This window comes from Ptiloglossa arizonensis, unplaced genomic scaffold (assembly GCF_051014685.1).
Source record: "Ptiloglossa arizonensis isolate GNS036 unplaced genomic scaffold, iyPtiAriz1_principal scaffold0111, whole genome shotgun sequence".
In the NCBI taxonomy this organism is placed as follows: Eukaryota; Metazoa; Arthropoda; class Insecta; order Hymenoptera; family Colletidae; genus Ptiloglossa; species Ptiloglossa arizonensis.
The window spans coordinates 696231-718530 of NW_027478481.1; positions in this window are offsets into that span (position 1 = coordinate 696231).

The window sequence follows — 22300 nt, forward strand, 5'->3', positions numbered from 1 at the left end:
CGGATAACGTAAAACGTATAACATATATCCTATAACGCATAACGTATATCGTATAACGCATAACGTATAGCGAATAACGCATAACGTATAACGTATAACGTATAACGTATAACGTATAACGTATAACGTATAACGTATAACGTATAACGTATAACGTATAACGTATAACGTATAACGTATAACGTATAACGTATAACGTATAACGTATAACGTATAACGTATAACGTATAACGTATAACGTATAACGTATAACGTATAACGATTAACGTGTAACGTATAACGTATAACGTATAACGTATAACGTATAACGTATAACGTATAACGTATAACGTATAACGTTTAACGTATAACGTATAACGTATAACGTATAACGTATAACGTATAACGTATAACGTATAACGTATAACGTATAACGTATAACGTATAACGATTAACGTGTAACGTATAACGTATAACGTATAACGTATAACGTATAACGTATAACGTATAACGTATAACGTATAACGTTTAACGTATAACGTATAACGTATAACGTATAACGTATAACGTATAACGTATAACGTATAACGTATAACGTATAACGTATAACGTAAAACGTATAGCGTATAATGTATAACGTATAACGTAAAACGTATGACGTATTACATATTACGTATATCGTATAACGTATAACGTATAACGTATAACGTATAGCGTATAACGTATAACGTATAACGCATAACGTCTAACGTATGACATATCACGTATAAGGTATGACCTATAACGTATAACGTATAACGTATAACGTATAACGTATAACGTATAACGTATAACGTATAACGTATAACGTATAACGTATAACGTATAACGTATAACGTATAACGTATAACGTATAACGTATAACGTATAACGTATAACGTATAACGATTAACGTGTAACGTATAACGTATAACGTATAACGTATAACGTATAACGTATAACGTATAACGTATAACGTATAACGTTTAACGTATAACGTATAACGTATAACGTATAACGTATAACGTATAACGTATAACGTATAACGTATAACGTATAACGTATAACGTAAAACGTATAGCGTATAATGTATAACGTATAACGTAAAACGTATGACGTATTACATATTACGTATATCGTATAACGTATAACGTATAACGTATAACGTATAGCGTATAACGTATAACGTATAACGCATAACGTCTAACGTATGACATATCACGTATAAGGTATGACCTATAACGTATAACGTATAACGTATAACGTATAACGTATAACGTATAACGTATAACCTATAACGTATAACGTATAACGTATAACGTATAACGTATAACGTATAACGTATAACGTATAACGTATGACGTGTAACGTATAACGTATAACGTATAACGTATAACCTATAACGTATAACGTATAACGTATAACGTATAACGAATAACGTATAACGTATAACGTATAACGTATGACGTATAACGTATAACGTATAACGTATAACGTATAACGTATAACGTATAACGTATAACGTATAACGTATAACGTATAACGTCTAACGTATAACGTATGACGTATAACGTATAACGTATAACGTATAACGTATAACGTATAACGCATAACGTATAACGTATAACGTATAACGTATAACGTATAACGTATAACGTATAAAGTATAACGTATAACGTATAACGTATAACGTATAACGTATAACGTATAACGTATAACGTATAACGTAAAACATATGACGTATTACATATTACGTATAACGTATAACGTATAACGTATAACGTATAACGTATAACGTATAACGTATAACGTGTAACGAAGAACGTATAACGGATAACGTAAAACGTATAACATATATCCTATAACGCATAACGTATATCGTATAACGCATAACGTATAGCGAATAACGCATAACGTATAACGTATAACGTATAACGTATAACGTATAACGTATAACGTATAACGTATAACGTATAACGTATAACGTATAACGTATAACGTATAACGTATAACGTATAACGTATAACGTATAACGTATAACGTATAACGTATAACGTATAACGTATAACGTATAACGTATAACGTATAACGTATAACGATTAACGTGTAACGTATAACGTATAACGTATAACGTATAACGTATAACGTATAACGTATAACGTATAACGTATAACGTTTAACGTATAACGTATAACGTATAACGTATAACGTATAACGTATAACGTATAACGTATAACGTATAACGTATAACGTATAACGATTAACGTGTAACGTATAACGTATAACGTATAACGTATAACGTATAACGTATAACGTATAACGTATAACGTATAACGTTTAACGTATAACGTATAACGTATAACGTATAACGTATAACGTATAACGTATAACGTATAACGTATAACGTATAACGTATAACGTAAAACGTATAGCGTATAATGTATAACGTATAACGTAAAACGTATGACGTATTACATATTACGTATATCGTATAACGTATAACGTATAACGTATAACGTATAGCGTATAACGTATAACGTATAACGCATAACGTCTAACGTATGACATATCACGTATAAGGTATGACCTATAACGTATAACGTATAACGTATAACGTATAACGTATAACGTATAACGTATAACCTATAACGTATAACGTATAACGTATAACGTATAACGTATAACGTATAACGTATAACGTATAACGTATGACGTGTAACGTATAACGTATAACGTATAACGTATAACCTATAACGTATAACGTATAACGTATAACGAATAACGTATAACGTATAACGTATAACGTATGACGTATAACGTATAACGTATAACGTATAACGTATAACGTATAACGTATAACGTATAACGTATAACGTATAACGTATAACGTATAACGTATAACGTATGACGTATAACGTATAACGTATAACGTATAACGTATAACGTATAACGCATAACGTATAACGTATAACGTATAACGTATAACGTATAACGTATAACGTATAAAGTATAACGTATAACGTATAACGTATAACGTATAACGTATAACGTATAACGTATAACGTATAACGTAAAACATATGACGTATTACATATTACGTATAACGTATAACGTATAACGTATAACGTATAACGTATAACGTATAACGTATAACGTGTAACGAAGAACGTATAACGGATAACGTAAAACGTATAACATATATCCTATAACGCATAACGTATATCGTATAACGCATAACGTATAGCGAATAACGCATAACGTATAACGTATAACGTATAACGTATAACGTATAACGTATAACGTATAACGTATAACGTATAACGTATAACGTATAACGTATAACGTATAACGTATAACGTATAACGTATAACGTATAACGTATAACGTATAACGTATAACGTATAACGTATAACGTATAACGTATAACGATTAACGTGTAACGTATAACGTATAACGTATAACGTATAACGTATAACGTATAACGTATAACGTATAACGTATAACGTTTAACGTATAACGTATAACGTATAACGTATAACGTATAACGTATAACGTATAACGTATAACGTATAACGTATAACGTATAACGTAAAACGTATAGCGTATAATGTATAACGTATAACGTAAAACGTATGACGTATTACATATTACGTATATCGTATAACGTATAACGTATAACGTATAACGTATAGCGTATAACGTATAACGTATAACGCATAACGTCTAACGTATGACATATCACGTATAAGGTATGACCTATAACGTATAACGTATAACGTATAACGTATAACGTATAACGTATAACGTATAACCTATAACGTATAACGTATAACGTATAACGTATAACGTATAACGTATAACGTATAACGTATAACGTATGACGTGTAACGTATAACGTATAACGTATAACGTATAACCTATAACGTATAACGTATAACGTATAACGAATAACGTATAACGTATAACGTATAACGTATGACGTATAACGTATAACGTATAACGTATAACGTATAACGTATAACGTATAACGTATAACGTATAACGTATAACGTATAACGTATAACGTATAACGTATGACGTATAACGTATAACGTATAACGTATAACGTATAACGTATAACGCATAACGTATAACGTATAACGTATAACGTATAACGTATAACGTATAACGTATAAAGTATAACGTATAACGTATAACGTATAACGTATAACGTATAACGTATATCGTATAACGTATAACGTATAACGTGTAACGTATAACGTATAACGTATAACGTATAACGTATAACGTATAAGGTAAAACGTATAACGTATAACGTATAACGTATAACGTATAACGTATAACGTATAACGTATAACGTATAACGTATAACGTATAACGTATAACGTATAACGTATGACTTATCACGTATAACGTATAACCTATAACGTATAACGTATAACGTATAACGTATAACGTATAACGTATAACGTATAACGTATAACGTATAACGTATAACGTATAACCAATAACGTATAACGTATAACGTATAACGTATAACGTATAACGTATAACGTATAACGTATAACGTATAACGTATAACGCATAAAGTATAACGTATAACGTATAACGTATAACGTATAACGTATAACGTGTAACGTATAACGTATAACGTATAACGTATAACGTATAACGTATAACGTATAACGTATAACGTATAACGTATAACGTATAACGTATAACGTATAACGTATAACGTATAACGTATAACGTATAACGTATAACGTATAACGTATAACGTATAACGTATAACGTATAACGTAAAATGTATAGCGTATAATGTATAACGTATAACGTAAAACGTATGACGTATTACATATTACGTATATCGTATAACGTATAACGTATAACGTATAACGTATAACGTATAACGTATAACGTATAACGTATAACGTATAACGTATAACGTATAACGTAGAACGTATAACGCATAGCGTCTAACGTATGACATATCACGTATAAGGTATGACCTATAACGTATAACGTATAACGTATAACGTATAACGTATAACGTATAGGGTATAACGTATAACGTATAACGTATAACGTATAACGTATAACGTATAACGTATAACGTATAACGTATAACGTATAACGTATAACGTATAACGTGTAACGAAGAACGTATAACGTATAACGTATAACGTATAAGGTATAACGTATAACGTATAACGTATAACGTATGACATATCACGTATAAGGTATGACCTATAACGTATAACGTATAACGTATAACGTATAACGTATAACGTATAAGGTATAACGTATAACGTATAACGTATAACGTATAACGTGTAACGAAGAACGTATAACGAAGAACGTAAAACGTATAACGTATATCGAATAACGCATAACGTATAGCGAATAACGCATAAAGTATAACGTATAACGTATAACGTATAACGTATAACGTATAACGTATAACGTATAACGTATAACGTATAACGTATAACGTATAACGTATAACGTATAACGTATAACGTATAACGTATAACGTATAACGTATAACGTATATCGTATAACGCATAACGTATAACGCATAACGTATAACGTATAACGTATAACGTATAACGTATAACGTATAACGTATAACGTATAACGTATAACGTATAACGTATAACGTATAACGTATAACGTGTAACGTATAACGTGTAACGTATAACGTGTAACGTATAACGTATAACGTATAACGCATAACGTATAACGTATAAGGTAAAACGTATAACGTATAACGTATAACGTACAACGTATAACGTAGAACGTATAACGTATAACGTATAACGTATAACGTATAACGTATAACGTATAACGTATAACGTATAACGTATAAAGTATAACGTATAACCAATAACGTATAACGTATAACGTATAACGTATAACGTATAACGTATAACGTATAACGTATAACGCATAAAGTATAACGCATAAAGTATAACGCATAACGTATAACGTATAACGTATAACGTATAACGTATAACGTATAACGTATAACGTATAACGTATAACGTATAACGTATAACGTATAAGGTATAAGGTATAACGTATAACGTATAACGTATAACGTATAACGTATAACGTATAACGTATAACGTATAACGTATAACGTATAACGTATAACGTATAACGTATAACGTATAACGTATAACGTATAACGTATAACGTATAACGTATAACGTATAACGTATAACGTATAACGTATAACGTATAACGTATAACGTATAACGTATAACGTATAACGTATAACGTATAACGTATAACGTATAACGTATAACGTAAAACGTATAGCGTATAATGTATAACGTATAACGTAAAACGTATGACGTATTACATATTACGTATATCGTATAACGTATAACGTATAACGTATAACGTATAGCGTATAACGTATAACGTATAACGCATAACGTCTAACGTATGATATATCACGTATAAGGTATGACCTATAACGTATAACGTATAACGTATAACGTATAACGTATAACGTATAACCTATAACGTATAACGTATAACGTATAACGTATAACGTATAACGTATAACGCATAAAGTATAACGCATAAAGTATAACGCATAACGTATAACGTATAACGTATAACGTATAACGTATAACGTATAACGTATAACGTATAACGTATAACGTATAACGTATAACGTATAAGGTATAACGTATAACGTATAACGTATAACGTATAACGTATAACGTATAACGTATAACGTATAACGTATAACGTATAACGTATAACGTATAACGTATAACGTATAACGTATAACGTATAACGTATAACGTATAACGTATAACGTATAACGTATAACGTATAACGTATAACGTATAACGTATAACGTATAACGTATAACGTATAACGTATAACGTATAACGTATAACGTATAACGTAAAACGTATAGCGTATAATGTATAACGTATAACGTAAAACGTATGACGTATTACATATTACGTATATCGTATAACGTATAACGTATAACGTATAACGTATAGCGTATAACGTATAACGTATAACGCATAACGTCTAACGTATGATATATCACGTATAAGGTATGACCTATAACGTATAACGTATAACGTATAACGTATAACGTATAACGTATAACGTATAACCTATAACGTATAACGTATAACGTATAACGTATAACGTATAACGTATAACGTATAACGTATAACGTATAACGTATGACGTGTAACGTATAACGTATAACGTATAACGTATAACCTATAACGTATAACGTATAACGTATAACGAATAACGTATAACGTATAACGTATAACGTATGACGTATAACGTATAACGTATAACGTATAACGTATAACGTATAACGTATAACGCATAACGTCTAACGTATGATATATCACGTATAAGGTATGACCTATAACGTATAACGTATAACGTATAACGTATAACGTATAACGTATAACGTATATCGTATAACGTATAACGTATAACGTGTAACGTATAACGTATAACGTATAACGTATAACGTATAACGTATAAGGTAAAACGTATAACGTATAACGTATAACGTATAACGTATAACGTATAACGTATAACGTATAACGTATAACGTATAACGTATAACGTATAACGTATAACGTATAACGTATAACGTATAACGTATAACGTATAACGTATAACGTATAACGTATAACGTATAACGTATAACGTATAACGTATAACGTATAACGTATAACGTATAACGTATAACGTATAACGTATAACGTATAACGTATAACGTATAACGTAAAACGTATAGCGTATAATGTATAACGTATAACGTAAAACGTATGACGTATTACATATTACGTATATCGTATAACGTATAACGTATAACGTATAACGTATAGCGTATAACGTATAACGTATAACGCATAACGTCTAACGTATGATATATCACGTATAAGGTATGACCTATAACGTATAACGTATAACGTATAACGTATAACGTATAACGTATAACGTATAACCTATAACGTATAACGTATAACGTATAACGTATAACGTATAACGTATAACGTATAACGTATAACGTATAACGTATGACGTGTAACGTATAACGTATAACGTATAACGTATAACCTATAACGTATAACGTATAACGTATAACGAATAACGTATAACGTATAACGTATAACGTATGACGTATAACGTATAACGTATAACGTATAACGTATAACGTATAACGTATAACGCATAACGTCTAACGTATGATATATCACGTATAAGGTATGACCTATAACGTATAACGTATAACGTATAACGTATAACGTATAACGTATAACGTATATCGTATAACGTATAACGTATAACGTGTAACGTATAACGTATAACGTATAACGTATAACGTATAACGTATAAGGTAAAACGTATAACGTATAACGTATAACGTATAACGTATAACGTATAACGTATAACGTATAACGTATAACGTATAACGTATAACGTATAACGTATAACGTATAACGTATGACTTATCACGTATAACGTATAACCTATAACGTATAACGTATAACGTATAACGTATAACGTATAACGTATAACGTATAACGTATAACGTATAACGTATAACGTATAACGTATAACCAATAACGTATAACGTATAACGTATAACGTATAACGTATAACGTATAACGTATAACGTATAACGTATAACGTATAACGCATAAAGTATAACGTATAACGTATAACGTATAACGTATAACGTATAACGTATAACGTATAACGTATAACGTATAACGTATAACGTATAACGTATAACGTATAACGTATAACGTATAACGTATAACGTATAACGTATAACGTATAACGTATAACGTATAACGTATAACGTATAACGTATAACGTATAACGTATAACGTATAACGTATAACGTAAAATGTATAGCGTATAATGTATAACGTATAACGTAAAACGTATGACGTATTACATATTACGTATATCGTATAACGTATAACGTATAACGTATAACGTATAACGTATAACGTATAACGTATAAAGTATAACGTATAACCAATAACGTATAACGTATAACGTATAACGTATAACGTATAACGTATAACGTATAACGTATAACGCATAAAGTATAACGCATAAAGTATAACGCATAACGTATAACGTATAACGTATAACGTATAACGTATAACGTATAACGTATAACGTATAACGTATAACGTATAACGTATAACGTATAAGGTATAACGTATAACGTATAACGTATAACGTATAACGTATAACGTATAACGTATAACGTATAACGTATAACGTATAACGTATAACGTATAACGTATAACGTATAACGTATAACGTATAACGTATAACGTATAACGTATAACGTATAACGTATAACGTATAACGTATAACGTATAACGTATAACGTATAACGTATAACGTATAACGTATAACGTATAACGTATAACGTATAACGTATAACGTAAAACGTATAGCGTATAATGTATAACGTATAACGTAAAACGTATGACGTATAACGTATAACGTATAACGTATAACGTATAACGTATAACGTATAACGTATAACGTATAACGTAAAACGTATAGCGTATAATGTATAACGTATAACGTAAAACGTATGACGTATTACATATTACGTATATCGTATAACGTATAACGTATAACGTATAACGTATAGCGTATAACGTATAACGTATAACGCATAACGTCTAACGTATGATATATCACGTATAAGGTATGACCTATAACGTATAACGTATAACGTATAACGTATAAGGTATAACGTATAACGTATAACGTATAACGTATAACGTGTAACGAAGAACGTATAACGAATAACGTAAAACGTATAACGTATATCGTATAACGCATAACGTATAGCGAATAACGCATAAAGTATAACGTATAACGTATAACGTATAACGTATAACGTATAACGTATAACGTATAACGTATAACGTATAACGTATAACGTATAACGTATAACGTATAACGTATAACGTATAACGTATAACGTATAACGTATAACGTATAACGTATAACGTATATCGTATAACGCATAACGTATAACGTATAACGTATAACGTATAACGTATAACGTATAACGTATAACGTGTAACGTATAACGTATAACGTATAACGTATAACGTGTAACGTATAACGTGTAACGTATAACGTGTAACGTATAACGTATAACGTATAACGCATAACGTATAACGTATAAGGTAAAACGTATAACGTATAACGTATAACGTACAACGTATAACGTAGAACGTATAACGTATAACGTATAACGTATAACGTATAACGTATAACGTATAACGTATAACGTATAACGTATAAAGTATAACGTATAACCAATAACGTATAACGTATAACGTATAACGTATAACGAATAACGTATAACGTATAACGTATAACGTATAACGCATAAAGTATAACGCATAAAGTATAACGCATAACGTATAACGTATAACGTATAACGTATAACGTATAACGTATAACGTATAACGTATAACGTATAACGTATAACGTATAACGTATAAGGTATAACGTATAGCGTATAACGTATAACGTATAACCTATAACGTATAACGTATAACGTATAACGTATAACGTATAACGTATAACGTATAACGTATAACGTATAACGTATGACGTGTAACGTATAACGTATAACGTATAACGTATAACCTATAACGTATAACGTATAACGTATAACGAATAACGTATAACGTATAACGTATAACGTATGACGTATAACGTATAACGTATAACGTATAACGTATAACGTATAACGTATAACGTATAACGTATAACGTATAACGTATAACGTATAACGTATAACGTATGACGTATAACGTATAACGTATAACGTATAACGTATAACGTATAACGCATAACGTATAACGTATAACGTATAACGTATAACGTATAACGTATAACGTATAAAGTATAACGTATAACGTATAACGTATAACGTATAACGTATAACGTATATCGTATAACGTATAACGTATAACGTGTAACGTATAACGTATAACGTATAACGTATAACGTATAACGTATAAGGTAAAACGTATAACGTATAACGTATAACGTATAACGTATAACGTATAACGTATAACGTATAACGTATAACGTATAACGTATAACGTATAACGTATAACGTATAACGTATGACTTATCACGTATAACGTATAACCTATAACGTATAACGTATAACGTATAACGTATAACGTATAACGTATAACGTATAACGTATAACGTATAACGTATAACGTATAACGTATAACCAATAACGTATAACGTATAACGTATAACGTATAACGTATAACGTATAACGTATAACGTATAACGTATAACGTATAACGTATAACGCATAAAGTATAACGTATAACGTATAACGTATAACGTATAACGTATAACGTATAACGTATAACGTATAACGTATAACGTATAACGTATAACGTATAACGTATAACGTATAACGTATAACGTATAACGTATAACGTATAACGTATAACGTATAACGTATAACGTATAACGTATAACGTATAACGTATAACGTATAACGTATAACGTATAACGTATAACGTATAACGTAAAATGTATAGCGTATAATGTATAACGTATAACGTAAAACGTATGACGTATTACATATTACGTATATCGTATAACGTATAACGTATAACGTATAACGTATAACGTATAACGTATAACGTATAACGTATAACGTATAACGTATAACGTATAACGCATAGCGTCTAACGTATGACATATCACGTATAAGGTATGACCTATAACGTATAACGTATAACGTATAACGTATAACGTATAACGTATAGGGTATAACGTATAACGTATAACGTATAACCTATAACGTATAACGTATAACGTATAACGTATAACGTATAACGTATAACGTATGACGTGTAACGTATAACGTATAACGTATTACGTATAACCTATAACGTATAACGTATAACGAATAACGTATAACGTATAACGTATAACGTATAACGTATAACGTATAACGTATAACGTATAACGTATAACGTATAACGTATAACGTATAACGTATAACGTATAACGTATAACGTATAACGTATAACGTATAACGTATAACGTATAACGTATAACGTATAACGTATAACGTATAACGTATAACGTATAACGTATAACGTATAACGTATAACGTATAACGTATAACGTATAACGTATAACGTATAACGTGTAACGAAGAACGTATAACGTATAACGTATAACGTATAAGGTATAACGTATAACGTATAACGTATAACGTATAACGTGTAACGAAGAACGTATAACGAAGAACGTAAAACGTATAACGTATATCGTATAACGCATAACGTATAGCGAATAACGCATAAAGTATAACGTATAACGTATAACGTATAACGTATAACGTATAACGTATAACGTATAACGTATAACGTATAACGTATAACGTATAACGTATAACGTATAACTTATAACGTATAACGTATAACGTATAACGTATATCGTATAACGCATAACGTATAACGTATAACGTATAACGTATAACGTATAACGTATAACGTATAACGTGTAACGTATAACGTATAACGTATAACGTATAACGTGTAACGTATAACGTGTAACGTATAACGTGTAACGTATAACGTATAACGTATAACGCATAACGTATAACGTATAAGGTAAAACGTATAACGTATAACGTATAACGTACAACGTATAACGTACAACGTATAACGTAGAACGTATAACGTATAACGTATAACGTATAACGTATAACGTATAACGTATAACGTATAAAGTATAACGTATAACCAATAACGTATAACGTATAACGTATAACGTATAACGTATAACGTATAACGTATAACGTATAACGTATAACGCATAAAGTATAACGCATAAAGTATAACGCATAACGTATAACGTATAACGTATAACGTATAACGTATAACGTATAACGTATAACGTATAACGTATAACGTATAACGTATAACGTATAACGTATAACGTATAACGTATAAGGTATAACGTATAGCGTATAACGTATAACGTATAACGTATAACGTATAACGTATAACGTATAACGTATAACGTATAACGTATAACGTATAACGTATAACGTATAACGTATAACGTATAACGTATAACGTATAACGTATAACGTATAACGTATAACGTATAACGTATAACGTATGACGTATCACGTATAACGTATAACGTATAACGTATAAAGTATAACGTATAACCAATAACGTATAACGTATAACGTATAACGTATAACGTATAACGTATAACGTATAACGTATAACGCATAAAGTATAACGCATAAAGTATAACGCATAACGTATAACGTATAACGTATAACGTATAACGTATAACGTATAACGTATAACGTATGACATATCACGTATAAGGTATGACCTATAACGTATAACGTATAACGTATAACGTATAACGTATAACGTATAGGGTATAACGTATAACGTATAACGTATAACCTATAACGTATAACGTATAACGTATAACGTATAACGTATAACGTATGACGTGTAACGTATAACGTATAACGTATTACGTATAACCTATAACGTATAACGTATAACGAATAACGTATAACGTATAACGTATAACGTATGACGTATAACGTATAACGTATAGCGTATAACGTATAACGTATAACGCATAACGTCTAACGTATGACATATCACGTATAAGGTATGACCTATAACGTATAACGTATAACGTATAACGTATAACGTATAACGTATAACGCATAAAGTATAACGTATAACGTATAACGTATAACGTATAACGTATAACGTATAACGTATAACGTATAACGTATAACGTATAACGTATAACGTATAACGTATAACGTATAACGTATAACGTATAACGTATAACGTATAACGTATAACGTATAACGTATAACGTATAACGTATAACGTATAACGTATAACGTATAACGTATAACGTATAACGTATAACGTATAACGTATAACGTATAACGTAAAATGTATAACGTATAACGTATAACGTATAACGTATAACGTATGACGTATCACGTATAACGTATAACGTATAACGTATAAAGTATAACGTATAACCAATAACGTATAACGTATAACGTATAACGTATAACGTATAACGTATAACGTATAACGTATAACGCATAAAGTATAACGCATAAAGTATAACGCATAACCTATAACGTATAACGTATAACGTATAACGTATAACGTATAACGTATAACGTATGACATATCACGTATAAGGTATGACCTATAACGTATAACGTATAACGTATAACGTATAACGTATAACGTATAAGGTATAACGTATAACGTATAACGTATAACGTATAACGTGTAACGAAGAACGTATAACGAAGAACGTAAAACGTATAACGTATATCGAATAACGCATAACGTATAGCGAATAACGCATAAAGTATAACGTATAACGTATAACGTATAACGTATAACGTATAACGTATAACGTATAACGTATAACGTATAACGTATAACGTATAACGTATAACGTATAACGTATAACGTATAACGTATAACGTATATCGTATAACGCATAACGTATAACGTATAACGTATAACGTATAACGTACAACGTATAACGTAGAACGTATAACGTATAACGTATAACGTATAACGTATAACGTATAACGTATAACGTATAACGTATAACGTATAAAGTATAACGTATAACCAATAACGTATAACGTATAACGTATAACGTATAACGTATAACGTATAACGTATAACGTATAACGCATAAAGTATAACGCATAAAGTATAACGCATAACGTATAACGTATAACGTATAACGTATAACGTATAACGTATAACGTATAACGTATAACGTATAACGTATAACGTATAACGTATAAGGTATAACGTATAACGTATAACGTATAACGTATAACGTATAACGTATAACGTATAACGTATAACGTATAACGTATAACGTATAACGTATAACGTATAACGTATAACGTATAACGTATAACGTATAACGTATAACGTATAACGTATAACGTATAACGTATAACGTATAACGTATAACGTATAACGTATAACGTATAACGTATAACGTATAACGTATAACGTATAACGTAAAACGTATAGCGTATAATGTATAACGTATAACGTAAAACGTATGACGTATTACATATTACGTATATCGTATAACGTATAACGTATAACGTATAACGTATAGCGTATAACGTATAACGTATAACGCATAACGTCTAACGTATGATATATCACGTATAAGGTATGACCTATAACGTATAACGTATAACGTATAACGTATAACGTATAACGTATAACGTATAACCTATAACGTATAACGTATAACGTATAACGTATAACGTATAACGTATAACGTATAACGTATAACGTATAGGGTATAACGTATAACGTATAACGTATAACCTATAACGTATAACGTATAACGTATAACGTATAACGTATAACGTATGACGTGTAACGTATAACGTATAACGTATTACGTATAACCTATAACGTATAACGTATAACGAATAACGTATAACGTATAACGTATAACGTATGACGTATAACGTATAACGTATAACGTATAACGTATAACGTATAACGTATAACGTATAACGTATAACCTATAACGTATAACGTATAACGTATAACGTATAACCTATAACGTATAACGTATAACGTATAACGTATAACGTATAACGTATAACGTATAACGTATAACGTATAACGTATAACGTGTAACGAAGAACGTATAACGTATAACGTATAACGTATAAGGTATAACGTATAACGTATAACGTATAACGTATAACGTGTAACGAAGAACGTATAACGAAGAACGTAAAACGTATAACGTATATCGTATAACGCATAACGTATAGCGAATAACGCATAACGTATAACGTATAACGTATAACGTATAACGTATAACCTATAACGTATAACGTATAACGTATAACGTATAACGTATAACGTATAACGTATAACGTATAACGTATAACGTATAACGTATAACGTATAACGTATAACGTGTAACGTATAACGTATAACGTATAACGTATAACGTATAACGTATAACGTGTAACGAAGAACGTATAACGGATAACGTAAAACGTATAACATATATCCTATAACGCATAACGTATATCGTATAACGCATAACGTATAACGCATAACGTATAACGTATAACGTATAACGTATAACGTATAACGTATAACGTATAACGTATAACGTATAACCTATAACGTATAACGTATAACGTATAACGTATAACCTATAACGTATAACGTATAACGTATAACGTATAACGTATAACGTATAACGTATAACGTATAACGTATAACGTATAACGTATAACGTATAACGTGTAACGTATAACGTATAACGTATTACGTATAACCTATAACGTATAACGTATAACGAATAACGTATAACGTATAACGTATAACGTATGACGTATAACGTATAACGTGTAACGTATAACGTATAACGTATAACGTATAACGTATAACGTATAACGTATAACGTATAACGTATAACGTATAACGTATGACGTATAACGTAAAACGTATAGCGTATAATGTATAACGTATAACGTAAAACGTATGACGCATTACATATTACGTATATCGTATGACGTATAACGTATAACGTATAACGTATAGCGTATAACGTATAACGTATAACGTATAACGTATAACGTATAACGTATAACGTATAACGTAAAACGTATAGCGTATAATGTATAACGTATAACGTAAAACGTATGACGTATTACATATTACGTATATCGTATCACGTATAACGTATAACGTATAACGTATAGCGTATAACGTATAACGTATAACGCATAACTTCTAACGTATGACATATCACGTATAAGGTATGACCTATAACGTATAACGTATAACGTATAACGTATAACGTATAACGTATAGGGTATAACGTATAACGTATAACGTATAACCTATAACGTATAACGTATAACGTATAACGTATAACGTATAACGTATAACGTATGACGTGTAACGTATAACGTATAACGTATTACGTATAACCTATAACGTATAACGTATAACGAATAACGTATAACGTATAACGTATAACGTATGACGTATAACATATAACGTATAACGTATAACGTATAACGTATAACGTATAACGTATAACGTATAACGTATAACGTATAACGTATAACGTATAACGTATAACGTATAACGTATAACGTATAACGTATAACGTATAACGTATAACGTATAACGTATAACGTATAACGTATAACGTATAACGTATAACGTATAACGTATAACGTGTAACGAAGAACGTATAACGTATAACGTATAACGTATAAGGTATAACGTATAACGTATAACGTATAACGTATAACGTATAACGTGTAACGAAGAACGTATAACGAAGAACGTAAAACGTATAACGTATATCGTATAACGCATATCGTATAGCGAATAACGCATATCGTATAACGTATAACGTATAACGTATAACGTATAACGTATAACGTATAACGTATAACGTATAACGTATAACGTATAACGTATAACGTATAACGTATAACGCATAACGTATAACGTATAACGTATAACGTATAACGTATAACGTATAACGTATAACGTATAACGTATAACGTATAACGTATAACGTATAACGTATAACGTATAACGTATAACGTATAACGAATAACGTATAACGTATAACGTGTAACGTATAACGTATAACGTATAACGTATAACGTATAACGTATAACGTATATGGTAAAACGTATAACGTATAACGTATAACGTATAACGTATAACGTATAACGTATAACGTATAACGTATAACGTATAACGTATAACGTATAACGTATAACGTATAACGTATGACTTATCACGTATAACGTATAACCTATAACGTATAACGTATAACGTATAACGTATAACGTATAACGTATAACGTATAACGTATAACGTATAACGTATAACGTATAACGTAAAATGTATAGCGTATAATGTATAACGTATAACGTAAAACGTATGACGTATTACATATTACGTATATCGTATAACGTATAACGTATAACGTATAACGTATAACGTATAACGTATAACGTATAACGTATAACGTATAACGTATAACGCATAGCGTCTAAAGTATGACATATCACGTATAAGGTATGACCTATAACGTATAACGTATAACGTATAACGTATAACGTATAGGGTATAACGTATAGGGTATAACGTATAACGTATAACCTGTAACGTTTAACGTATAACGTATAACGTATAACGTATAACGTATAACGTATGACGTGTAACGTATAACGTATAACGTATTACGTATAACCGATAACGTATAACGTATAACGAATAACGTATAACGTATAACGTATAACGTATAACGTATAATGTATAACGTATAACGTATAACGTATGACGTATAACGTATAACGTATATCGTATAACGTATAACGTATAACGTATAACGTATAACGTATAACGTATAACGTATAACGTATAACGTATAACGTATAACGAAGAACGTATAACGTACAACGTATAACGTATAACGTATAACGTATAACGTATAACGTATAACGTATAACGTATAACGTATAACGTATAACGTATAACGTATAACGTATAACGTATAACCTATAACGTATAACGTATAACGTATAACGTATAACGTATAACGTATGACGTGTAACGTATAACGTATAACGTATTACGTATAACCTATAACGTATAACGTATAACGAATAACGTATAACGTATAACGTATAACGTATAACGTGTAACGAAGAACGTATAACGAAGAACGTAAAACGTATAACGTATATCGTATAACGCATAACGTATAGCGAATAACGCATAACGTATAACGTATAACGTATAACGTATAACGTATAACGTATAACGTATAACGTATAACGTATAACGTATAACGTATAACGTATAACGTATAACGTATAACGTATAACGTATAACGTATAACGTATAACGTATAACGTATAACGTATAACGTATAACGTGTAACGTATAACGTATAACGTATAACGTATAACGTATAACGTATAACGTGTAACGAAGAACGTATAACGGATAACGTAAAACGTATAACATATATCCTATAACGCATAACGTATATCGTATAACGCATAACGTATAGCGAATAACGCATAACGTATAACGTATAACGTATTACGTATAACGTATAACGCATAACGTATAACGCATAACGTATAACGCATAACGTATAACGTATAACGTATAACGTATAACGTATAACGTATAACGTATAACGTATAACGTATAACGTATAACGTATAACGTATAACGTATAACGTATAACGTATAACGTATAACGTATAACGTATAACGTATAACGTATAACGTATCACGTATAACGTATAACGTATAACGTATAACGTATAACGTATAACGTATAACGTATAGGGTATAACGTATAACGTATAACGTATAACCTATAACGTATAACGTATAACGTATAACGTATAACGTATAAAGTATAACGTATAACCAATAACGTATAACGTATAACGTATAACGTATAACGTATAACGTATAACGTATAACGTATAACGTATAACGCATAAAGTATAACGCATAAAGTATAACGTATAACGTATAACGTATAACGTGTAACGAAGAACGTATAACGGATAACGTAAAACGTATAACATATATCCTATAACGCATAACGTATATCGTATAACGCATAACGTATAGCGAATAACGCATAACGTATAACGTATAACGTATTACGTATAACGTATAACGTATAACGTATAACGTATAACGTATAACGCATAACGTATAACGCATAACGTATAACGTATAACGTATAACGTATAACGTATAACGTATAACGTATAACGTATAACGTATAACGTATAACGTATAACGTATAACGTATAACGTATAACGTATAACGTATAACGTATAACGTATAACGTATAACGTATAACGTATAACGTATAACGTATAACGTATAACGTATCACGTATAACGTATAACGTATAACGTATAACGTATAACGTATAACGTATAACGTATAGGGTATAACGTATAACGTATAACGTATAACCTATAACGTATAACGTATAACGTATAACGTATAACGTATAAAGTATAACGTATAACCAATAACGTATAACGTATAACGTATAACGTATAACGTATAACGTATAACGTATAACGTATAACGTATAACGTATAACGTATAACGCATAAAGTATAACGCATAAAGTATAACGTATAACGTATAACGTATAACGTATAACGTATAACGTATAACGTATAACGTATAACGTATAACGTATAACGTATAACGTATAACGTATAACGTATAACGTATAACGTATAACGTATAACGTATAACGTATAACGTATAACGTATAACGTATAACGTATAACGTATAACGTATAACGTATAACGTATAACGTATAACGTATAACGTATAACGTATAACGCATAACGTATAACGTATAACGTATAACGTATAACGTATAACGTATAACGTATAACGTATAACGTATAGCGTATAACGTATAACGTATAACGCATAACTTCTAACGTATGACATATCACGTATAAGGTATGACCTATAACGTATAACGTATAACGTATAACGTGTAACGTATAACGTATAGGGTATAACGTATAACGTATAACGTATAACCTATAACGTATAACGTATAACGTATAACGTATAACGTATAACGTATAACGTATGACGTGTAACGTATAACGTATAACGTATTACGTATAACCTATAACGTATAACGTATAACGAATAACGTATAACGTATAACGTATAACGTATGACGTATAACATATAACGTATAACGTATAACGTATAACGTATAACGTATAACGTATAACGTATAACGTATAACGTATAACGTATAACGTATAACGTATAACGTATAACGTATAACGTATAACGTATAACGTATAACGTATAACGTATAACGTATAACGTATAACGTATAACGTATAACGTATAACGTATAACGTGTAACGAAGAACGTATAACGTATAACGTATAACGTATAAGGTATAACGTATAACGTATAACGTATAACGTATAACGTATAACGTGTAACGAAGAACGTATAACGAAGAACGTAAAACGTATAACGTATATCGTATAACGCATATCGTATAGCGAATAACGCATATCGTATAACGTATAACGTATAACGTATAACGTATAACGTATAACGTATAACGTATAACGTATAACGTATAACGTATAACGTATAACGTATAACGTATAACGCATAACGTATAACGTATAACGTATAACGTATAACGTATAACGTATAACGTATAACGTATAACGTATAACGTATAACGTATAACGTATAACGTATAACGTATAACGTATAACGTATAACGAATAACGTATAACGTATAACGTGTAACGTATAACGTATAACGTATAACGTATAACGTATAACGTATAACGTATATGGTAAAACGTATAACGTATAACGTATAACGTATAACGTATAACGTATAACGTATAACGTATAACGTATAACGTATAACGTATAACGTATAACGTATAACGTATAACGTATGACTTATCACGTATAACGTATAACCTATAACGTATAACGTATAACGTATAACGTATAACGTATAACGTATAACGTATAACGTATAACGTATAACGTATAACGTATAACGTAAAATGTATAGCGTATAATGTATAACGTATAACGTAAAACGTATGACGTATTACATATTACGTATATCGTATAACGTATAACGTATAACGTATAACGTATAACGTATAACGTATAACGTATAACGTATAACGTATAACGTATAACGCATAGCGTCTAAAGTATGACATATCACGTATAAGGTATGACCTATAACGTATAACGTATAACGTATAACGTATAACGTATAGGGTATAACGTATAGGGTATAACGTATAACGTATAACCTGTAACGTTTAACGTATAACGTATAACGTATAACGTATAACGTATAACGTATGACGTGTAACGTATAACGCATAACGTATTACGTATAACCGATAACGTATAACGTATAACGAATAACGTATAACGTATAACGTATAACGTATAACGTATAATGTATAACGTATAACGTATAACGTATGACGTATAACGTATAACGTATATCGTATAACGTATAACGTATAACGTATAACGTATAACGTATAACGTAT